This window comes from Pseudophryne corroboree, chromosome 3, assembly GCF_028390025.1.
Source record: "Pseudophryne corroboree isolate aPseCor3 chromosome 3, aPseCor3.hap2, whole genome shotgun sequence".
NCBI lineage: Eukaryota > Metazoa > Chordata > Amphibia > Anura > Myobatrachidae > Pseudophryne > Pseudophryne corroboree.
In genome coordinates, this window is record NC_086446.1 from 309,752,667 (window position 1) to 309,778,495 (window position 25,829).

Here is a 25,829-nt window from a genome sequence, read left to right on the forward strand (position 1 = left end):
CTGACGGTGAGGACTCGTGACGGACATACCAGACGAGGAGAGGACGGGGTGCTGACCATTGAAGCTGGTTTTCCCTGGGGCTGCTGAAACATCTGCACAGCTTTTTTTATAAGCACTTCTAAAATCCAAAATCTGGTAGGAAGCCACCCTCACATATTACTGGATGTAAAAGTGGACATGTGTCATATCAATGTGACTGAAGTATAAAATTATCACTGGAATCTTTTTAGTATTAAAAATTATATTTTATGTATACGTATGGACCATATGTGTCATTGATCTAAATCCATAGATCTACGTCATATTTCCTAAGGAAGGGATCTTTATAACGTTAATACACTAGATTGTGTTTTTGTCTTTCTCTTGCATGAGTTGTTGGACCTTTTTGGATTAACATCATCCATTTAATACTCATAATAAAACCTAACGAGGAGAAGGTGGGACGTGTGTCGACCTCCTAAGATAAGTAGAGGTTTATTCCCTTCTTCACACATTTAAAAACTTGGGGAGCGCAGTGGATAGGAGATCTAAATCTTTTTTAGTATCTAATTAACCACAACAGGTTGGTTTATGTGAAACGAAGAAACCACCTTCGGCAGAAATTGTTGCCGAGTCCGCATTTCCGCTCTATCCGAATGTAAGATCAAATATGGGCTCTTGTGAGACAAGGCCGCCAACTCAGACACTCGCCTGGCAGACGCTAGAGCCAAAAGCATGATCACTTTCCAAGTGAGAAACTTTAACTCAACCTTACGCAAAGGATCAAACCAGTGAGACATAAGAAACTGCAACACCACTTCAAGATCCCACAGCGCCACGGGTGGCACAAAAGGAGAATGGATATGCAGCACTCCCTTCACGAAAGTCTGAACCTCAGGAAGGACGGCCAATTCCTTTTGAAAGAAAATAGATAAGGCTGAAATCTGCACTTTGATGGAACCCAAATTCAGGCCCGCATCCACGCCTGCCTGCAAAAAATAGAGGAAACGACCCAAGTGAAATTCCTCCGCAGGAGCTGCTTTGGATTCACACCACGACACATATTTTCTCCCAATACGGTAATAATGTTTCACCGTGACCTCCTTCCTAGCCTTAAGGAGAGTGGAGATGACTTCCCCGGGAAAACGCTTCCGAGCTAAAATCTGGCGTTCAACTTCCACGCCGTCAAACGCAGCCACGGTAAGTCCGGAAACAGGTAAGGCCCCTGCAGTAACAGGTCCTCTCTTATAGGAAGCGGCCAGGGATCTTCCACTAGTAATTCCTGAAGATCAGGATACCAGGCCCTCCGTGGCCAATCTGGAGCAATGAGTATTGCCTGAACCCTTGTTCGTCTTACGATCCTCAGCACCTTTGGAATGAGAGGAAGCGGAGGGAAAACATACAAGGACTGAAACACCCACGGAGTTACCAGGGCGTCCACCGCACAGGCTTGGAGGTCCCTTGACCTGGAACAATACTTCGGAAGTTTCTTGTTGAGGCGAGACGCCATCATGTCTATCAGAGGAGTTCCTCAACGCCTTGTCACTTCTGCAAAAACTTCTTGATGAACAGCCCACTCTCCTGGATGGAGATCGTGTCTGCTGAGAAAGTCTGCTTCCCAGTTTTCCACACCCGGGAGGAAGACTGCTGACAGAGCGCTCACGTGCTATTCCGCCCAGAGGAGAATTCTTGTGGCCTCCGCCATTGCCGCCCTGCTCCTTGTTCTGCCTTGGCGGTTTACGTACGCCACCGCTGTTACGTTGTCCGACTGGATCAGGACAGGAAGACCCTGAAGAAAACTCTTCGCTTGCAGGAGGCCGTTGTAAATGGCTCTTAACTCGAGAATATTTATGTGGAGAGAAGATTCCTGGCTTGACCATTTTCCCTGAAAACTTCTTCCCTGCGCGACTGCGCCCCAGCCTCGGAGACTTGCATCTGTGGTCAGCAGGACCCAGTCCTGGATTCCGAAACAGCGTGAGAGCCTTGCAGCCACCACAGGAGAGAGATCCTGGCCCTGGAAGATTGTTACGCACACCAGTGCTAACAGGAGTATACCGGTGTATGAACAGAGAGGGAAGCGAAGCAAACGAACTCACAGACAGTATAACATAACATACACAGGAGGTGATGGAATAACTAATAAACACAAAGTGAACAGAGAAGCCCAAAGGCTCAGGAATTGGGTGTCTCCTAGTGTCAGGAATGCTCAGATGGAATAGAGCGGACAATGAAGCGAGGTGTAGTGATTTAACATGTGGAGCACCTGAAATGATGTTGCTAAGGAGCAACAGAAAAAACCCCAAAGGGTTACCAACGGGTGTGGGAATAAACTCCTTGGTCAGAGATAGAAATATAGACACAAGGAGAGTATCCACAATCCTAACCCCCACTTGCAGGGCACAGGTTCAGCTTACTGCCACTAAACTGACACCTGGACGCCCTGCACAGTGAGGGAGGATTAAGCAAGCAGGTCTGAGAGTACAGCCGCAAACCTGCTGGGTTCACAGAATAGCAAAAGAACCCCAACAGGTCAAACAACTGACTCCAGTCTTACTGCTAGGTCCGGATTGGCAGAATGAAGTACCGAATCCCAAGGCCTATTCGCAGCAAGCAACAAGTAAATACAAAGTCACACAGTACTAGCTAACTCTCTGGAACTGACTAACAAACAAAGATTCAGCAGCATTTGCCTAGCCTGAGAGGATGGTTTATATAGCAGGTGCTGTCCACGCCCCACTCAGACCTCACAGACTGTGAGCACAAAACCAGCGCCGGATTCCCTGCCGTGCACAGAGCCTGTAACCACTACACAGTAAAAACCCGGACCGGAGTATCAGCTGCGCTCAGGTTACTTTGCTAACACTTGCCTCCCGGTTGCCATGGCGACGTGGCAGCACAGAGCAGGAGATCCTAACAGTACCCCCCCTCTGACGAGGGGTCAAAGAACCCCTACCACGGGTTTATCGGGAAACTGCGAGAAGAAAGAGCGTATCAGTCTGGGGGCATGAAGATCACAACTGCGCACCCACGACCGCTCCTCCAGGCCATACCCCTTCCAGTGCACCAAAAATGACAGCCGACCCCGAACCATCTTGGAGTCAAGAACCCTTTCAACCACAAACTCCCTCTGGAAGAAGGATTACTAACCGCCAGTTTTAAAAGGGAACAATGAAATGTTTTATTGATACCCAATGAACGGGGCAGATCTAACTGAAATGCCACCGGATTGATAACCCTGGTGATCTTATAAGGGCCGATGAACCGGGGGCCTAACTTATGAGATGGCTGTCTCAACTTCAAATTCTTGGTGGACAACCAGACGAAGTCTCCTAATTTGAAGCTGCAGGGTCTTCTCCGCTTATCAAAAACCCTTTTGGTCACTAATGACACAGACACAAGGGCTTTCTTCACTTTCCTCCAAATACCCCTAAGGACCGAAACAACAGACGAACCACCAGGCGTGGAATCCAGGGGGTCAAAAGAATTGGCCTTAGGATGATGCCCATACACACAAAGGAAGGGAGAGATCCCTGTAGCAGAGTGAGCCGCGTTGTTATAGGCAAACTCCGCCATGGACAGATGAGCAACCCAGTCAGTATGACACTTGGAGACATAACACCTGAGGAACTGCTCCAAGGACTGGTTCACCCTCTCAGTCTGCCCATTAGACTGTGGATGGTAGCCTGACGACAAGCTCACAGAAATCTGGAGATCAGAACAAAATGCCCTCCAGAATTTGGCCACAAACTGGGATCCACGGTCAGAGACCACATCAAGTGGCAACCCGTGGAGGCGCACAACATGCTGCATAAATAACTCAGACAGGCGTCTGGCCGATGGCAACCCAACCAGTGGAACGAAATGCGCCATCTTCGAAAACCTGTCAACGACAACCCAAATGGCTGTCATCCCCGAGGATTTGGGCAAGTCCACCACAAAATCCATGGAAATGTGAGTCCATGGCTTAGATGGAATAGAGAGTGGATGTAATGGGCCGACAGGAACCCCTCTAGGAGTTATATTTCGGGCACAAACGTCACATGCCCGAACCCACTGATCCACATCCCTAGCCACCGAGGGCCACCACACCGCCCTAGACAGCAACTCCCGAGTTCTGGCAATACCCGGATGCCCTGCCGACCTCTTGGCATGGAATTCCAGGAACACTCGCTGTCTTAACCTAGGAGGCACAAACAAGAGACCTACCGGAAGGTCTGGAGGAGCCTGCTCCTGTGCTCTAAGGACTAATGACAAGAGGTCCTGGGTAATGCCCACTTTAATACATGATGGGGACACAATGGGCAATGGCTCCTCGGTGGTCTCTTGAACTGGAGCAAAACTCAGCGAGAGCGCATCAGCCTTGATGTTTGTTGACCCAGGGCGATATGTTATCAAAAAATTAAAGCGAGCAAAAAACAAAGCCCATCGTGCCTGCCTGGCATTGAGCCGCTTCGCTGACTCTAAATATGCCAGATTCTTATGGTCGGTGAGAAATGAGACCACAAACTTAGCCCCCTCAAGCCAGTGTCTCCACTCCCCGAGTGCATCCTTTATAGCCAACAATTCCCGGTTACCCACATCATAATTCATCTCGGCAGACGAAAATTTACGGGAAAAGTAAGCACAGGGATGAAGGCGATTATCAGACACCCCCATCTGAGAGAGCACTGCCCCAATACCTATCTCAGAGGCATCCACTTCTACCACAAAAGGACGCTCTGGATCTGGGTGTCGCAGCACCTTGGCCGAGACAAATGCCCTTTTGAGACGGGCAAAGGCCGCTTTGGCCTCACAAGACCAGTGAGCAACATCCGCCCCTTTCTTAGTGAGTGCCACCAAGGGGGCCACTATAGACGAAAATCCAGCGATAAACCGTCTATAAAAATTCGCAAAGCCCAGAAAACGCTGAAGCGCCTTCAAACTAGTGGGCTGCACCCAATCCAGGACTGCCTGTACCTTAGAACCCTCCATTTGGAAACCTTCTGAGGAGATAATATACCCTAGAAATGCGATTTGCTGGACTTCAAACTCGCACTTCTCCAGCTTCGCCCCAAGCTGGTGGTCTCTGAGTTTCTGGAGGACTAAGCGTACATGCTTCCGATGTTCCTCCAGGGAATGAGAGAAGATTAGGATGTCATCTAGATAAACAACTAAGAATCTATCCAAATATTCCCTGAGCACATCGTTCATGAATTCCTGGAAGACTGCCGGGGCATTAGAGAGCCCAAAAGGCATCACCAAATATTCATAATGCCCTGAGTGGGTATTAAAGGCAGTCTTCCATTCATCCCCCTCTCTTATTCGGATTAGATTGTAAGCACCGCGTAGGTCAATCTTAGAAAAAATGGTGGCAGTACGAAGCTGGTCAAACAAAACCGAAATGAGAGGCAGTGGGTACGAGTTTTTAATCGTGATACGGTTCAATTCCCTGAAGTTGATGCAGGGTCGCAACGAACCGTCCTTTTTACCCACGAAGAAGAACCCCGACCCAACTGGGGACTGTGAGGGTCTGATAAATCCCTTAGCCAAGTTCTCCTGAATGTACTCTGCCATAGCCTGAGTCTCAGGACGTGACAGGGAGTACAACCTGCTCTTGGGAAGCTTAGCATCCGGCAACAAATCAATGGCACAGTCATAAGGGCGATGGGGAGGTAGTACCTCCGCAACTTTTTGGGAGAACACATCCGCAAAATCTGCATAACATCCTGGCAATCCTGGCAAACTTAGCTGCGAGAGCCTGACTTGAAGGCTCAAGGAACTCCTGAAACAATCACTACCCCAACTAAGAATCTCCCCAGAGACCCAGTCAAATTGAGGGTTATGGGCCCTTAACCAGGGTAACCCCAAAACAAATGGGGCAAAAGAACAGACAGTCACATAAAAAGACAATTTTTCAGAGTGTGTGGCTCCAATAAACAAAGGAATTTGGCTGGTGCAGGAGGTAATTTTACCCTGGGACAATGGTTCCCCGTTTAACCCACAGATCTCAATCTCTGATGCCAAAGGTACTGAGGGAACCGAGTGTTCCAGGGCGAATTGACGGTCCATGAAAACCCCATCGGCCCCACTGTCAACAAAGGCCTCAGTCTTGACAGTTTGACCGAGGATCTCCAAAGTCACCGGAATGAGAAAAGTCTTTTTGGGAAATTCTGACTTCTGGCCTGACAGGATATTTCCCATCACCCTCAGGCCCTGAAGTTTTCCGTTTTTTTCTGGGCATGATACTACAACATGACCTTTATTCCCACAGTACAAACACAAACCCTGCTGTCTCCTCCGCGTCTTCTCACGCGAGGAGAGGCGGGTAGCCCCAATCTGCATAGGCTCCTCGGAATATTCCTCAGAGTCTGAGGTTCCCTTGGGAAAAAAGGAAACTGCGGTCTCCCTTTCAAGCCTACGCTCTCTCAGCCGTCTATCCACGCGGATGGATAACTGCATGAGCTGATCTAAGCTATCAGGCGAGGGATATTGTACCAGTTGGTCCTTTATCTGGTCAGAAAGGCCCCTTCGGTACTGGTTTCTCAGGGCTGGGTCATTCCACTGGGTATCATGAGCCAACCTCCGAAACTCCGTACTATAAACCTCAGCTGGCCGTCGCCCTTGCTTAAGAACCGTAATCTGTGCCTCGGCTGAAGCCATCTTGTCAGGGTCATCATACAAAATGCCCAGTGCCGTAAAAAAAGCATCAACACTTTTAAGCGACGGACAGTCAGGCTGTAACCCATATGCCCAGACCTGTAGCAAGGAAATCACCATGCCCACACGCTGAATCTCCGACCCAGAAGACTGGGGCCTAAGCCTGAAATATAGCTTACAGCTCTCCTTGAAACAAAAGAACTGCGAGCGATCTCCAGAAAAACGATCCGGGAGATTTACTTTTGGCTCCTTAACCCCTGAACTTGCCGCTGCTGCTGCGGGAGCTCCGCTAGCGGCCTGCGGGGTGTTCATTTTAATGGACATCTCATTAAATTGTCGAGTCAGGACCTGCACCTGATCGACCACCTGTTGCAAAGTATTTTGAGGGGTATGCTCCATATTCCCACAGAATTTCAACAGGAGTAGGGCTGCTGAATATGTTACGCACACCAGTGCTAACAGGAGTTTACCGGTGTATGAACAGAGAGGGAAGCGAAGCAAACGAACTCACAGACAGTATAACATAACATACACAGGAGGTGATGGAATAACTAATAAACACAAAGTGAACGGAGAAGCCCAAAGGCTCAGGAATTGGGTGTCTCCTTAGTGTCAGGAAGGCTCAGATGGAATAGAGCGGACAATGAAGCGAGGTGTAGTGATTTAACATGTGGAGCACCTGAAATGATGTTGCTAAGAGCAACAGAAAAACCCCCAAAGGGTTACCAACGGGTGTGGGAATAAACTCCTTGGTCAGAGATAGAAATATAGACACAAGGAGAGTATCCACAATCCTAACCCCCACTTGCAGGGCACAGGTTCAGCTTACTGCCACTAAACTGACACCTGGACGCCCTGCACAGTGAGGGAGGATTAACCAAGCAGGTCTGAGAGTACAGCCGCAAACCTGCTGGGTTCACAGAATAGCAAAAGAACCCCAACAGGTCAAACAACTGACTCCAGTCTTACTGCTAGGTCCGGATTGGCAGAATGAAGTACCGAATCCCAAGGCCTATTCGCAGTAAGCAACAAGTAAATACAAAGTCACACAGTACTAGCTAACTCTCTGGAACTGACTAACAAACAAAGATTCAGCAGCATTTGCCTAGCCTGAGAGGATGGTTTATATAGCAGGTGCTGTCCACGCCCCACTCAGACCTCACAGACTGTGAGCACAAAACCAGCGCCGGATTCCCTGCCGTGCACAGAGCCTGTAACCACTACACAGTAAAAACCCGGACCGGAGTATCATCTGCGCTCAGGTTACTTCGCTAACACTTGCCTCCCGGTTGCCATGGCGACGTGGCAGCACAGAGCAGGAGATCCTAACAAAGATAGACTAATTTTCCGGTGCATGTGTAGGTGAGACCCGGACCATTTGTCCAGTAGATCCCACTGAAACACCCTGGCATGAAACCTGCCAAACGGAATGGCCTCGTAAGCCGCCACCATCTTCCCTAGCACTCGACTGCATTGATGAATCGACACTCTTGTCGGTCTCAAAAGCTCCTTGACCATGGTCTGTATTTCTAGAGCTTTGTCCTCCGGAAAAAACACTCTCTGAAGCTTCGTGTCTAGGATCATGCCCAGGAAGGGCAGCCGAGTCGTCAGAATCAACTGAGACTTTGGCATGTTTAAAATCCAACCGTGATGTTGCAGAACCGTCAGGGAGAGTTCCACATTCTTTTACAATTGTTCCTGTGACCTCGCCTTTATCAGGAGATCGTCCAAGTACGGGATAATTGTGACCCCTCGCTTGCGAAGGAGTACCATCATTTCTGCCATAACCTTGGTGAAAACCCTTTTTTTGGAGTCTGAATCAGCATTCCATTGATGGATCCACTGCGCCCTCCTTTGCCGAGACCGCCATGGCATTGGCTCTTGATCCCAAGAGGCCAACATCTCTCGCCGCATCCTTTAGGTAATCTGCAGCGTCCTTGATATAACCAAGAGTCAAAAGAAAATTTTCTTTATAAGGGTAACCATATCAGAAGCTAAATTATCAGCCCATTTAGCAGTAGCACTACTCACCCATACCGACGCCACAGCAGGTCTGAGCAATGCACCAGTATTAACGAAAATGGCCTTCAAAGACGTCTCCAGATTGCGATCCACCTGATTCTTGAGAGCAGCCGTGTCAGGGGATGGAAGCGCCACCTTCTTGGACAAACGGGATAGAGCCTTGTCGACATTTGGAGACGACTCCTATTTTTTCCTGTCATCAGAGGGGAAAGTATACGCCATAAAAATTCTCTTGGGAATCTGCCACCTCTAGTCCGGCCACTCCCAAGCTTTTTCACAAAGAGCATTCATTTCATGAGAGGGGGGAAACTTCACCTCAGGTTTTTTCCCTTTAAAGAGGCAAATCCTTGTTTCCTGAACAGTAGGTTCGTCAGAGATATGTAAAACATCTTTAATAGCCACAATCATGTACTGAATACTCTTAACTACCCTTGGGTGTAAAGTAGCCTCATTAAAATCGACATCGGAATCAGAGTCCGTGTCGGCATTTGTATCTACCATCTGGGTAAATGAACGTTTTTGTGACCCTGAGGGGGTCTGCACCTGAGCCAAAGCATCTTCCATGGATTTTCTCCATGTTTGAGTCTGAGAATCAGATTTATCAAGCCTCTTAGACAATAAAGCCACATTAGCATTAAGTGTACTTAACATAGCAACCCAATCAGCAGTCGGCTTTGCCGACCGAGCCATCTCCAGCTCCTTTTCTGCGCCCCCAGTAACCTCCTCCGGGGAGGAACACTCAGCCTCAGACATGCGGACATGCAATACCGACACCCCCACACTCACACTGGCCAAATAAAGGGGACAGCCTACAGGGAAGCCTGGAGAGTGAAACACAGAGGGAGTATGCCAGCTCACACCCCAGCACCTATATACTACACTAGTATAATATATATCAGAAGCGCTGAAATAATAAGAAAAGCACCAAATTATCTGTGCCCCCCCCCCGTTTTGCTCCCTCTTACTTGTGAGGAACATGGAGGACCCGGGCCAGTGTCTCTGCAGCAGCTGTGGAGAGAAGAAAATGGCGCTGGTGAGCTGTGCGGCTAAGCCCCGCCCCTTCCCGGCGCGCTTCAGTCCCACTCAATTTTGAAAATTTATACTGGCGGGGGTATTATATACGGTGCCCGGGCACCAAATATGCCTTTAGCCAGTCCTAATGACCTCAGTAACTGCTGCCCAGGGCGCTCCCCCCCAGCGCCCTACACCCTGTAAGTGTACCTCGGTTACTGAAGTCTTCTGACGTCTGAAGTCTTCGGTTCTTCTAATACTCACCCGGCTTCTGTCTTCTGGCGTCTGTGAGGGGGGTGACGGCGCGGCTCCGGGAACAAGCAGCTAGGCGAAGCAAGTGATCGAACCCTCTGGAGCTAATGGTGTCCAGTAGCCTAAGAAGCAGAGCCCTTAACTAAGCAGAAGTAGGTCTGACTTCTCTCCCCTCAGTCCCTCGATGCAAGGAGCCTGTAGCCAGCAGGTCTCCCTGAAAATAAAAAACCTAACCAAAGTCTTTCTAGAGAAACTCAGTAGAGCTCACCTAGTGTGTGTCCAGTCACTCCTGGGCACAAAGTCTAACTGAGGTCTGGGGGAGGGGCATAGAGGGAGGAGCCAGTTCACACCCAGTCAAAGTCTTTTTAGTGTGCCCAAGCTCCTGTGGATCCCGTCTATACCCCATGGTCCTTTTGGAGTCCCCAGCACCCTCTAGGACGTAAGAGAAACCGTATTATAAATAGTTTTATAAATTGATCTACAACAGTTAAAAAGAAACTATACCAGTGCACCATAGGTTTTAATAAACCAATTACTTGGCTAGCTGGTATTTTTCTTTACATTCACAACAACCTGCATGAAAAGATAATTGTTGACAATAAGCGTTAGTGATACTATATTACCAGCTGGGTGATGTCCAAAAAGATAGATAGTATCCAGGCAATGTTAACAGTAGAATGGCCTGTATTGTAGAAAAAAGGAATGCCTACTGAGCCCCGGCACGCTGTGTGCTGGCAATAAATTGCAGGATGCCCAAGGGTGGATGAACGGTGTCCTGTGGAACGTGAATGCTGGGATCCGCGTACGGCTGTATGCTGCGGCCGCGGCTTCCCGGTGTAAATAAGCAAACTCCAAAGTGTATAGAGATGATGGACACCGTAGGTAGTATGTTGCACTAGGAGAAGTCCAATTTATACCGGGATCCCCACACGGCAAAGGCAATGCTGCGGCTTACCGGTCAGCTCCAATTTGATATGCAAATCGTACATCACCAAGAATTACTCCCAGGTTGCTCACAGCCGTGGTATGCAGGGGCTTCCGGCTGGGCCAGTGGCCCTATCCGTTGGTAATGTCGGAGTCCACACCAGTGTGCACACAAGTGGATAGAAGCAAGTGCACTGTGTGAGCCAAACCCGTGGGATCGAGCTGCAAACGACCGAGACCTGCTTGCTGGAGCCGGTGTGAATATACTGCAGCTGTGGCAGGATGTCCAATGTTTATTCCATGGAAACTGCTATGGCAGTTGACGAGCAGGTGTTGTGAAGTGCAGGAGGAATTTCAGACCCTCGTGTCTTCGACGCGTTTCCCCGCACTGCAAGGCGGCTTTTTCAGGAAGCAAGGATGCGTAATACAGCGCCCATGATCCATCCATAGGTACAAACAGAGGTCTCTGGGAGAGAGATACATGAATCTGCGTGGACCCAGCCAGCCAGTGTTGTGCTGCTGCAGCCAGATGTTGGGTCAGCACTGGGCCCTGCCTTCTCTCAGTATGCGGGGCGCTGGGTCACTGGGATTATGGATCACCCTGAATGGAGGAGGTTCACAGCAGGGCGGATGGTGGGAGTATTTAGGCAGCCAGGAGGCGTGACTACAGGCTGGTGAGGGCGGGATGTGGATGGACAGAGGCGGAGCTGCAAAGTACAGTGATACTCTTATGCTGTGACAAGTGGTGCTGGAAGGCAGGCAGAGGAACATTACACATTAATGCATGCACAGTGCACTGACAGTTATAGCACTATCAATCTGTACCAGCCCGCCACTGGTGGCAGCACAAATAGGTGCAGGGGGAGGGCCGGGCCCCAGAGGCAGCCTGGGCCCCATAGCAGCCGCACTCTCTGCACCTACTGTAGCTACGCCCTTGCTCTCATTCACGATTGCAGGACTTCATTTGAGCTGCACCTACTCTGTGGAATGCCCTCCCACGCACAAGAAAACTCTCCGCTAGTCTTCAAACCTCAAGCGTTCCCTGAAAAATCACCTCTTCCAGCAAGCTTATCCAATTCCATGACTGCCCACATAGCCTTCATAAAGATTCATATCTATACAGTCCACACATCCTAACATACAGTATTTTCTTTTTCTTCAATTTGACATTCTCCTGATCTCTGGTCAGCATTGCTGTCTGACTATATCACATACAGCCCACCAAGAAACTTTAATATATGAGGGGAAAAAGATCATTAAATATATAATATAAAGGGTGGGGGAGAAGTATGCGTTTAATATACCGCCTGTTGGGATCCTGGCGTTCAGGATCCAGATGCCGGAATCCCGACAGGCGGCAAATGCCAGTGGTCGGAATCCCGACCACAGTCCTGTATTCCCACTCGGGTGGTGGGTCCACGCCACCACCCGAGTGGGAGTATAACCTGTGGCAAGCGCAGCGAGTCCACGAGGGGACCCGCTACGCTCGCTGCCGGTATACCAGCTGCCGCTGTTGGGATACGGACAGCCGGCGTCCCAACAGCCCGTATATCATATGTATTCTGAGGGTGAAGCGGGAACCATTAAATATATAATAATAATAATGATAATAATTTTATTCAAGGGTCTGAGGTGATGACGTTCTTTGAGGGGGAGGAGGTGCACACATACATTGGGCAAAGCCACGAGGGGGAGGGCCCCCTGTCTTAAGTTCCCCGGGATTCCTGAAGGCTTAATCCATCCATGCCTCCTGCCAGGGGCGTATCTACCCATTGGCCAGGATGGCACTCGCCAGGGGTGCCAGCCGAGCAAGGGGCGCCGCCTCAGCTCGACTCTCAGCGCTGCCGGCAGAGAGGAGGGGGCCCCTACGGAGGAGGCTAAACATGGGCCTCCTCCTCTCTTAAAGCAGCCCTGACACCCAGTATGGGTGGCATAATGGTTAGCATTACTGCATCACAGCACTGAGGTCATGCTTTCGATTCAACCCCACTGTGTGGAGTTTGTATATTCTCCCCGTGTTTTCGCGGGTTTCCGCAGGGTTCCTCCCACAATCCAAAAATGTACTGGTAGGTTAATTGGCTTCCAACAAAAAATTAACCCTAGTATGTAACTGTGTGTATGTACATAAGCAGATTAGTGGTTCTTCTTCAGTCAATTTCTATGTTTCTATGATCTGTATTGTGGTCCCTGCACTTTTGCCGAATACTGCATCCCCATATCCTGTAATGGTGACTGCGGAGTCTGCACAATTTAACAAGACTGAGTTACCTATAACTGGCAAAGGGGACATGCGAAAGAAAGGCTAGTGCTGCCGGTGAAGTAGAGGAAATCCTTGCAAAAGTGCTCCATAAGAAGCCGTGATTTACTAAATAGCATGACTACTATATCAATCACTGACAGTCTGCTGCTGTCCTGCTTCCGATGTTGCGGGACACGTTCGCGCACTCGCAGAATGGGTCAAGCGCATGCGCAAAGTACCAAACAGCAGTGCTTTGAGCATGATAGCTTAACAACTATAGCACCTGAATGACCCCCATTATGCCACACCCTCAGTCACATACCGTACAGGGGCATATTTACCAATATTGTCCTGATTTTCTATCAGTGCTTATCTTGTCAATAGAAAATATGTGTCATGCCAAACTACCAAAATCATTTACTGGAGCAGCAAAGCAATGCTCAGCTCCTTAACAATACTGGCAGGCAGCGGTAACAGGAGACCTACCACTTCACCAGCAAGTCCAGGTCCCCTATACACATGTGTCCGGCTCACATCAGTCTTCCAAATGCAGAATCTATTAAAAAAAAAAAAAATGGCAAACCAAAATGAAAAGAAAAAAAAAAGAATAAAAAAAGAAACAAGATAAATTTGCAAAAAATTTATAAAACAGAAATATATGAATTGAATGTTTTATTTTAGTAATAAAGCATCATTTTCTTTACGTCCCCGTGCTGAGATGGCAACTGTTATCTTTGGAGAGTGCTGTCCTGAAAAGCATGGGGAAACTATCACCACAGAAGACTACCGCTGGCGAAACTCAGTGATAGGTAAAGTCAGTGGTAGCTTTCCATTAATAGGTTATACCAGAGGTTCCCAAACTGTGTGCCGTGGCTCCCTGGGGTGCCTCGGGACACTTGAAGGGTGCCCTGGGTTGGTGGTCCAGGACCAATTCAAATTATTCATGGTCAATATAATAGACAAAACCAGTGCTGGTGGCTGCCAGTCATAAAATATGTGGCCAAACAGAAGCAAATCTTGTCCCTCAGCACACAACTGACCCTAAGGATGACATATAAACGCGATCTACTTAATGTAATATTTCTTTCTAAATTTCTCAATAAGAAATTTTTTGCCTAGGGGTGCCGTGAAGAAAATTCTGATATACTAGGGCGCCGTGATTCAAAAAAGTCTGGAAACCACTGGGTTATACCCTATTTCTGCCTAAAATAGATATTTTTACTGGAGACAAGGCTATGTGAAGACTCATAAATATGCCTCATGATTCTTCCCCTATGGTTCAGTAAGGAGGGCATTCCTCCATCAAACTCAATATGTATTACAGACCCAGTACCTCTGATAGGAAAAGTTATTTGAAAGTGAGAGCAAGTAGCTACAGACCAGCCTATCTGGACTCAAACAGATGTAAGTAGCAGTGGAATATTGAAATGAGGGATTCCCACTCAAGGATTATGATTAGGCTTAATAGTGGGTAGTTTTAAAAAAAAAATCAGTCATTCATTTTTGTTGTACAATCTCTTAAATTACTGTACATGTAAACTAGCTGCTACATCAATATTACTTTCAACATCCCACAATGAAACTACAGACTCTTTCAGCATTAAGAAGCCTATTAGAAAATGCAATCCTCTGCCAATTAGATGTACTTGCTTGGAAAAAGTTACACTGTACTGGAAGGGACAGCAGGCGCAGTCTGAAACTTGGTGTCATTTTCCTTGTGGCTTATTATTAAAACAGGCCAATTCCCACCCCATTAGCTCTGATATGAGGAGAAATATTACACTGAGCATCCAGTTCACACTGCTACCGAGTTTCTGCCACCTGTGAGCTACTCTCATAAAGCAAGCCGAATGGAGAGTGTGACAAGTTGTGTTCACAAGCCAAGAGTTCTTGTCTTGCCAAGTAATGAGCAGCTGCCGCTGTGTTTTGTAACTCTATCAGCAGTAATTGCCATGTGCCAGTCTAGCCCAATCTACATGGTACAAACAATTTGGCCATCTGGATCATTAACTAGTTGAAGAACAATCTTAGCACCATATTGGCTTTTAATAAACAGTTGAGGCTATTATTAAACTGCTATGAATAGAAATGTGCTAACTACTATTGTTCCTGCTGGCCTGGATTTGTAATTTGTTTGGTGTATAACTATAGCTAGTACTAAAGTTGAACAGTGCAACGCCTCTACCTGGGAACAGACATTACAGGCTATTAAGCAAAATGTGTTTGATGAACTAAGCGTCAGCTGTTGAGAAGGGTTGTTGGAGTATGGCAGCAGCTACATACAGTAGTCAATGTTACTTTGGTAATTACACTGGAGGGACACTACGAGGTGTTGCGTCCTACACTATCACTTTGTAGTCTTTCTTCATTGTTGCAATATAGCGTCTCTGTTAATTCTCCATGTTGTTATAAAGTTTAACATGTATTGGTACTACTAGGTGCTGCTAGATATATTTTAGGTTCAGAGGCATTTTTTCTCTCACATTCTTAGTGTTTTCATACACTTAGCTGCGCAGAGCATCTTTAACATGCAAATGTGCGTCTTAATAGATATGCTACTGTATGCGACAAAACCGCTTCACAAGACTGCACTGATTCATTTGATATCCAAATATTCTAACACTTGTACATATGCCTGCGACGAGTCTGAATCTGTATATAAAGCACAATGTAACTTGACAAGAAAAAATAAAAAGTCGCAGCCGCCACCGCATTGCAGCACTTCGTATACAGATAGAGGGGTCTATGATTCTTTACTACTGCTCTGTGTGCCATTTACTCCCTACAAAATAATTAAGGGAGATTTTCCCTTTTTAAACAATTTAGGGTGCCAGGGGACCCCAGTAACTTCTCCCCTCCTATACCCTGCCCCTCTTTGTCTGACAGGACAAATCACACAGAACTGTACCACTCCGCCCCTCTCTTCAATAACAGATTAATCAAAGAGCACCGTATTAATCCACCTATTATGGCAGCGGGGTGCTACATATATAAAGCAGAATAGACAAATCAGGATGTGGCATAGGGAAACTACCCTATATTACTGCAAGGTATCCAAGATCTTTCTTAGGGACCATACCCTTTTCAATAAACTTGGTAATAAAGTTGTTCATGGGCTCATTTGGAATAAAAAAATAAATTCTACAATATAGGGGGTCATTCCGAGTTGTTCACTCGCTAGCAGATTTTAGCAGCATTGCACACGCTAGGCTGCCGCCCTCTGGGAGTGTATCTTAGCTTAGCAGAATAGCGAATGAAAGATTAGCAGAATTGCGAATAGAAATTTCTAAGCAGTTTCTGAGTAGCTCCAGACTTACTCCTACACTGCGATCAGCTCAGCCCATTTCGTTCCTGGTTTGACATCAAAAACACGCCCTGCATTCGGCCAGCCACTCCCCCGTTTCTCCAGACACTCCCGCGTTTTATCCTGGCACGCCTGCGTTTTTCCGCACACTCCCAGAAAACGGTCAGTTTCCGCCCAGAAACACCCACTTCCTGTCAATCACACTCCGATCACTTCAACGATGAAAATTCTTCGTTCGGACGTGAGTAAATCTACTAAGTTTTGTGCTAAAATACTTAGCGCATGCGCACTGCGTACCATGCGCATGTGCATTTTCGCCTTAATCGCTCCGTTGCGAAAATCGGCAACGAGCGAACAACTCGGAACGACCCCCATATTCCTCATAACCATCAATAATCACTTCTTGACAAATTGTTTTCTGGGGAAGTTTTTAGAAAAATAGAATGGTTTGAGTAATGAAAAATGAACGGGTCTTTGAATTTTAAAGCTCAACAAGCAAGCAGATTAAGTGTATTAAGCATTTTCAATAACTAGGGCTGAATTTATTAGAAGGCTAACAAAGTTATTTTTCTTTTAAAAACATTTGCTTTGATTTTCAATAAAAAAAACAAGAAAATACTCACACGGAACATATACAGTCTAATAAAAAGAGAGCAAGTGACTACAAATACAACAAGATATGACTGAGAGATATTAAACAGTTCTAAATAAAAAAAGCCAAAATCTACATTCACAAAATGGCAAAAGCCATTAAAAAGGAGTCACGGCCACAAAATAGAATTAAAATATTACAAGAGACCATCACTATCATTTAGTTTATATAAGAAATAGAATAAATAACCAACACATATAAAAGCAGGGGAAGGGATGAGGAATGAGGGATTAAGCGCAATAAAATGAAGCATGCAGGCCACATAACTCTCAATATATCACACATTGAAGACGACATAATAAAAATAATGATAGAGTATGCCAACATAGTATGCTGGTGCTAACGACTCACTTTCAAAACCCCTAGCATGACAACGTTAAAACTTTTTTGTAGATAGCCACATTATGTCATCTTTTTTCAGTTCGCTGATCCACAAAATGTTTAGAACGAGAAGCAACTTGATATATATGTTGAGTACCAATCTCCAAACAATTTTTAAAGAACATTCTATTTTACTGATGTTTGGTTGGATTGAAGAACGAAGGTTGGAAGATGATGATGATTTGAGGTGCAAACCATACACAAAGTAGCATTAAAAAGACTGATTCATCCTTTCGGTTTGCCATTAGTTTGTGGATGAAAAGCAGAAAAAAAACTGAATTTAATGTGTAGGAGCATACAAAGATATCTCCAGACAAGAGCTGAAAATTGAGAAACGATATCAGAAATTATATTAATAGGCATTTAAGGAAGTGTAAAAATGAGCTAACATGGTCTACTACTATCTATATAGAATATTAGCCTTTGGGTAATAGGAACATTTGCCGTAAAGTCCATTGAAAAGTACATACAAGAACAGTTAAGAATGGATACAAGAAGTAACCTCCCGACAGTGAGAACCTGGTAGTCTTCATTCTAAAAAAGTCTCACAGGCAAGAATTATATCGTTATGCTTGTCTCAAAAATGTACGTACAATCTGCAGATAAAATGGATATCATTCAGTGCATTAAGTAGTTGAGTAGAAAGGTCTTCAGTGAATCCAGATAAAAAATGTGTAAGCAATAACTGAAGTATTAAGAAGTGGACCATGAGGTTTCTATGAAGAACAACAAAAACACACCATCAAAATATAGCAACATATTAGAACCAGGATGAAAAGCAATGATGCCATCAAACCAGTAGAAAAATAAAGCCCAACCAGCCTGTCTAGCACTCTTTTTACTGCCTTATTGACTATATTTATCATCAATATACAGTGTAATAATATGTTTTGGTTCCTCCAGCCTGTGCCTCCTCTGCTCAAACATTCTCTTAACTGCCATAAGTTTGTGATTTCCCACATCATAGTATGCTTTAATGGCAGATAATTTGTTTAGAAAGTAAGCACATGCTCTTCCACTACAGACAACTAATAATGGTTTCAGCCATAACATTTGAAGCGTCAACATGAAGAATATAGGCTGACTCTTTGAGGGAAGGGAAAGCGTGTAAACAAGCTTTTGTAGTCAATGCAATGATGTGTTGGACCCAGCTTATACTTACGGGGCCTGATGACAGCTGTCCCTTGCTTCAAATCTCTTCCATTATCATACCTGGTTTGTGGACTACTCCTGTCTATTATTCTCGGAACCAACTATATGGGCTGCAATCTGCATACTGGCCCTCATTCCGAGTTGTTCGCTCTGTAATTTTCTTCGCATCGCATCGATTTTCCGCTAATTGCGCATGCGCAATGTTCGCACTGCGACTGCGCAAAGTAAATTTGCTAAGAAGTTTGGTATTTTACTCACGGCATTACAAGGTTTTTTCTTCGTTCTGGTGATCGGAGTGTGATTGACAGGAAGTGGGTGTTTCTGGGCGGAAACTGGCCGTTTTATGGGAGTGTGTGAAAAAACGCTGCCGTTTCTGGGGAAAACGCGGGAGTGGCTGAAGAAACGGGGGAGTGTCTGGGCGAACGCTGGGGGAGTTTGTGACGTCAAACCAGGAACGACAAGCACTGAACTGATCGCACTGGAAGAGTAAGTCTCAAGCTACTCAGAAACTGCACAGAGAAATCTTTTCGCAATATTGCAAATCTTTCGTTCGCAATTCTGCTAAGCTAAGATTCACTCCCGGTAGGCGGCGGCTTAGCGTGTGCAATGCTGCTAAAAGCAGCTTGCGAGCGAACAACTCGGAATGAGGGCCACTGGGCGCAGATAATCCATACTGGTGAAAACCACAAGTAAAATAAGATGCACACCTGCAGCTGTCACTCTTATATCTCATATCTGGATAACTACAAGTATGATGGTATGCCTAAGAATTGCTGAACACATCTTGAGTTGCAGTCATCAAAATTCTCCTTGGTGAAGGTCAAAAGAGGCTTACATTATTTCTCTATTATGCAGTCAACCTCTGCCATGGATTTCTCCATTTTGGGAAAATAATAATCCCCTGCTACATGTTTGTAATATTGTCCTATGTCATTTCTGGAGAGATTTTGATGAACCTGCTCGGGTTACCTCTGCTACCTTCAGTATCCTTTGCCTGAGACAAGGTGCATAAATGGTAGGACAATAAGCTGTTCAGTTCAGAGCTTATGCATCAGAACTTCAGTGAAACAATGAAGCTATGTTGTCAAAATTGTAGAAAAGGTGGTCTGATGTATTAAAGAGAAATTGGCTTTTCACAATTTACAAGGCATACTGGATGATCTGGTCTCGTGTATACGAACTTAGTTCCGTTTGAGGTAGAGAACATTTACGCAAGGCCAATTTTAAATGAGTGCCTTGTTTCACTGCAAGAAAAACCCATCTACTCTACGTAAGGTTTCTGAGGTATAAGAGAGGCATTAGAAAAATAATTTATGCCTGTATGTGCCTTCTTACCCAGGATGTTCAGAAAACATTAAATCTTAACTGCTCCTGAGGAGGCTTTGAAGAGTCCATATGGTTAAATCAAATTGTCTGAGGCACTAAGTCACCGTTGTTCAAGCATGGGTATCTGTAAAACCAGGAATGTAATGTCAGATTTTGGGAAACTCTTCTCTAAGCCTTTATCAGTCCTTCTAGCCACTACCACTGTTATTGGAGATAAAATCCTTAAAGTAATTAGACAGTCATGCACAGAACCATTACACTGCTATGATGCGGGCAGGGCAGGTCAGGGCGCTGAGTGACAGGGGCAGGTATAATCGTGCATTCAAAAAGCGGGCATGGCCCCATCGGCATCATTATTGGGGATGGTACAGCACCATCTGCGTCAAATTGGGGGCATGCCCAGCCGTCGGCATCACTAATGGGGGCATGTCCGGCACTTGCTACATTTCCCATAAGCTCTCCCTTTAATGTGCATAGATGCCATGCATATCTATTCATGTGGCGGCATGGCAATGGGCAGTCTGTTTTAGCAGGGCGCCGGTAAAAGGGCAGGGAGCATTTTGCCCTTTTAAAATTGGGTATGGTGTGGCATCCTGCTAAAGCAGCCTAGAGTGAACACTACACACCATTATTCTGGGGTTGTCCTTGCTTAACTCACATTAGTTTGTATTATTCAAAATATGCTAGTATATGTATAAAGGAATGATCCCAAATTTATCCTCAAATTTCTGGATCCTTATGAAGTTTAGATTCCAAGTCAAATTACATATATACAAATAATTAAATAAATAAAAGCCCAATATAACAGTCCAATTTGACATAGCCACACATTTACGGGACATCTCAGGAATCGATGCTCCGCTTTAACTGGTATGACAGTCCCTTCGAACAACCTGTTGCTGCTAACAGCAAGTTGCAAGTGTAGGTGAATTGCAGATTTGAATGCGGCACAGGTGAGTACCCAGATGGAGAAATAGCTCCTGAGCTAACTCCAGGAGTGTACTGGTATATTGGTAGTGCCAAGTCTCTTTTATATAGTTTTACAATGTTTCATGCACAGAACATGCAGCTTTTCGTATTGCGGCTAAAGAAGTTTCATATACAAAAGTCCTCAATCCTCATTTCTTCTTAATGCGTTTCAGCGCTCAGTTGCGCCTTTCTCAAAGGTAAGTGTATTCTGAACAATGCAAACTGTGTTTTGCTGATGTTTGCATGAGGTAAACTATTTGGATGTTGTGTTTTTTTAATATATAAAGTTCCCAGTAAACAGACGGCACTCAGAGGCTTAGAAATGCAAATATAACAGGCGGTATTTGAGATCGACGTTTCGAGGTGCAAAACGTCGATCTCAAATACAGCCTGTTATATTTGCATTTCTAAGCCTCTGAGTGCCGTCTGTTTACTGGGAACTTTGTCTGATTATCTGGATGTAGCACCTGAGCTTGTTTGTTTCAAGTACCTGAGTACTTGAAACAAACAAACACACACACACACACACACACACACACACACACACACACACATTTATTAAACTCTGAGGTGTAGCACTGAGCCTGTGAGAGCTTAAAGAGATGGAATAAAGCAGTTAATCACTGTTTGCAATGAGTGCAAGCCCGGATTAAGTTTTGTGGGGGCCTCTACCAATAAAATGGTCAATAAAAATGCTGCAGATGTCACTACACAAAGTAATACTTTGTAAATATTCCCAGCACCACAGAAGTGTTAAAAACACTGTAGCGGTCCCAGTTCATATTATGAATCATAATTTATGATAGACTGAAATCGTAGTTCACATATGCCACAGTGCCCCCCGCCCATACACACTGGGGACACAGCTATAGTCTGCCATGGCCACCCTGTTTTTAATCCACCAATGTATACACAAGCAGGCAGGTGCTGAGGACAGCAACTCACTTCAGGGCTACTGCAAACTGCCTTTACTATTTGTCTATTTATTAACAGTCTCTTATATAGTGCAGCATATTCCGTTGCGCTTTACAATAACAGAACAAACTGGGTAAAAACAGACAGACATAAAGGTAGAAAGGCCCTGCTCGCAAACAAAGGCACTCATTCACAAGGATAGATGCTACCTAGTGCATAGGTTCTTAATGGGCTGTATGATATGTTCACCCAGCCATTTTGGCCAAGGATCAGGAGGGTGTGAAAGTGAAGACAGACAAAATATATGAGGTTATGTGTGGACTGTACAGAGGATGTAATTAGATAGGGAAGCACTGAAGGTTATGTGGGTGGGTCTGGAATTTGATAGGCATGTCTGAAGAGGTGAGTTTTCAGGGAACGTTTGAAGGTTTGGAGACTAGAGGTGAGTCTTATTGTGCATGGGAGAGCATTCCACAGAGTGGGTTAAGCCCAGATAAAGTCCTGTAATTCTGAGTGGGAGCAAGTAATGCATGTGGATAAGAGACGCAGATCTTATGTAGAGCGGAGAGGTCAAGCTGCTGCCAGATAGAGTACTGCAAAGTACTGCCCACTAGAATGCCAGCCTAAATGGAGGCAGCAGGAATAAACAAGCAAATACAGGTTGAGTATCCCATATCCAAATATTCCGAAATACGGAATATTCCGAAATACGGACTTTTTTGAGTGAGACTGAGATAGTGAAACCTTCGTTTTCTGATGGCTCAATGTACACAAACTTTGTTTAATACTCAAAGTTATTAAAAATATTGTATTAAATGATCTTCAGGCTGTGTGTATAAGGTGTGTATGAAACATAAATGAATTGTGTGAATGTACACAAACTTTGTTTAATGCACAAAGTTATAAAAAAATATTGGCTAAAATTACCTTCAGGCTGTGTGTATAAGGTGTATATTAACTATAAATACATTCTGTGCTTAGACTTAGGTCCCATCACCATAATATCTCATTATGGTATGCAATTATTCCAAAATACGGAAAAATCCGATATCCAAAATACCTCTGGTCCCAAGCATTTTGGATAAGGGATACTCAACCTGTAATATGTTTGAAAATTGGGTGATGGAGTGCAGGGAGACTGGTGTTACATTGTAGAAATAAGTAGATGACGTGGGGGCAGGCAGTGCTGTTCTAGACAACATGGCTCCTATCGCGAACAGTAAAAATGAGACTCCCCACCCCTGGATATTTACAAAATGTAGGATATTGAGAAATATTTGCATGCAACGCAGGCACATGCACCAAAAAGGGGCGTGGTCTCACTGCAAAGGGTGTGGCTTTGCAGGAAAAGACTACCGTACATCCACCCCCGGATATTTAAAAAAATTAGGATATTGAGAAACATTTGCATGCAACGCAGGCACATGCACCAAAAAGGTGGCGTGGTCTCACTGCAAAGGACGTGGCTTTGCAGGAAAAGACTACCGTACATCCACCCCCGGATGTTTAAAACATTTAGGATATTGAGAAACATTTGCATGCAACGCAGGCACATGCACCAAAAAGGGGCGTGGACTCACGGCAAAGGGCGTGACTTTGCAGGAAAAGACTACCGTACATCCCAGTTTTGCCCCATGTACTCCCAGACATTGGCCACCACAAAAAAAATCCTGATTCATGCTCCTGACATTATTTTTCATTTTTCCTCCTTACACATTATGCACGACACTATAATGCCCCTTATACAATATGCACCATACTCTAATGCCCCTTACACAATATGCACCATACAAAATATGCACCACACTGTAATGCCACTTATAACATTAACTGCCCTTTACACCTTATTATGCCCCTTCCACCATATTACAGTATGTGCCACACAGTAATGCCCCTTGCACCATATGCCTCACACAGTGAAGCCCATTGCACCATATTATGCCTCACACAGTAATGCCCCTAGCACCATATTATGCCCCACAGTTATGCCTCATGTACCATATTATGCCCCATTCAGTTATGCCCCTTACACCATATTAGCCGCCACACAGTAATGTCCCTTACACCATAATATGCCTCACACAGTAATGCCCCAGCACCATATTATGGCCCAGAGTTATGCCCCTTGTATGATATTATGTCCCACACAGCACTGCAGCATAGTGATAGTGCTACTGGTGCTTCCAGTGCCAGATTAACAATGGGGACAATGGGACTGCATCTCCAAGCCTGCACTAAAAATAGGCCCATCGGCATGATGATGACCAGCCGTCCAGCTTGCCACACAGTTGCCCATAAATCATAAAAAAATGCTGCAATTTTTCTGCTATTACATATTTAAGGAAACATTGGAGCTAATAGTTTAGGTAGGGCCATAACTAGGGATGTGCGAGTTGTGCCGATGAACAGAGCACAGGGCCCAGAGGGCAGCACCTTCCCTGCCACACAGTCCTTGCTTCTGGCTAACAGGGTGCCTAGAATGGCACCCTGCAGCCAGTGTTGCTGCTGCAGCGCCACCCAGAGCATCCTTTCGGCGCTCCAGTCAGGTACCATGCAGTCGGTGCAGCAGCTTGAAACATCTTCTGGATGGTTTGGGCAGTGCTGCTATTCACTTTATGTTTCTCCAAGTTTTGATACATCTCCCCCCTAGTGAGAGGTCATATCAGTAGACACAGTTGAAATTGTTCTCTGAAGGCAGTGACCATTTTATCAGAGGTGAGTGACATTAAAAGGCTGTTTATGATGTAAGCAAGACACAACTTGGTGAAAAATCACATCATGGGGGTAATTCCAAGTTGATCGCAGCAGGATTTTTTTTTAGCAGTTGGGCAAAACCATGTGCACTGCAGGGGAGGCAGATATAACATGTGCAGAGAGAGTTTACATTTTACCATTGCTATCTATTTATAATCTTTTTATCCAGGGCGACATTAACAATAGGGTAGATGGGACTACAGCTCCAGGCCTGCACATAAAAATAGGTTCATCGTCATGATGGCAAGATGATGACCAGACACCCAGTTTGCCACACAGTTGGACATACCGTATTTGCCGGTGTATAAGACTACTTTTTTGCCCTGCAAAACATGCCTCCAAGTGGGGGGGTCGTCTTATACGCCGGGGGTCGTCTTATACGCCGCAGTGCCTCCCGATGCACTGTGGCCGCGGCGGGTCATCAGCGTGGCTGCGGCGAGCATCAGCAGCGATACAGGGGTGCCAGCCTTTTCGGCGTGACCGGCCCGTTCTGCTCGGGAAGCAGCGGCGCTCCGGCCCGCCCCTTGCACATGCGGTCATAATATACAGTGAGACAGGGAGACAGGGAGCAGGGACCAATCCAATCAGGCTTTGTATACAGCCAACAGCCAACCACAGTACTGCACCATTGTACAGTACAATACAGCATAGAAAATGTCCAGCAGTCAAACCCCTATTAACCCTATCATGGCAACAGCAAAAAGAAAGAAATATGATGCAAGTTTTAAACTTAAAGTTGTAAACTTTGCCATGGAACATAATAATTGTGCTGCTGCAAGACAATATGGAGTAACAGAAAAGATGGTTCGGGACTGGAAATCAAATGAAAAAGCATTAAAGAGTATGCCAAGGGGTAAGTGTGCATTAAGAAGAGGCACCCCACAGTCTTATACGGCGAGTATATAACAAACTCTATATTTTGAGTGGAAATGTTGGGGGTCGTCTTATACGTCGGCAAATACGGTAAATCATAATATTAAACTTGTATTTCTATTTTTTTTTTGTTTTTTTACAAAATGTATGCAGTTTTTTCTGCTTTTACTTATTTACGTTTTCTGCTGGCTTATGCTCTACTTTGTTGCAAAATGCAGTAATAGTCATGTGAGCAAAAGTTAATTGTTGTTACCCACGGCACTGCCTGTTAACGGTTTATAGGATTATGATACTGTCAATAATTCAAAGCTAAGCTTAACCGTGGAGCTTTTATCGACAACAGTGTTGATGTGTTCATTTAGAATGTTGGAGATGGGCACTTAAGTGAACAGGTCCGATAGGAAGGAGGCTGTATACTATCACACTGATTATATATATCC

At 45.4% G+C, this 25,829-nt stretch overlaps 1 protein-coding gene across 2 annotated transcripts in view; it reads right to left on the reverse strand.

Annotated features, from left to right (window-relative positions):
* ZNF385C (zinc finger protein 385C) overlaps positions 1-25,829 on the reverse strand; it is a 563,435-nt gene that overhangs the window by 369,262 nt on the left and 168,344 nt on the right. Inside the window, exon 1 of one of the 2 annotated variants that reach the window (XM_063959415.1) lies at positions 13,550-13,624. The exons of the other annotated variant lie outside the window; for it this stretch is intronic. The gene's annotated coding sequence lies outside the window, so the exon portion shown is untranslated. Of the gene's footprint in view, positions 1-13,549; positions 13,625-25,829 lie in introns of those variants that run through there. 2 annotated transcript variants of the gene reach the window in all.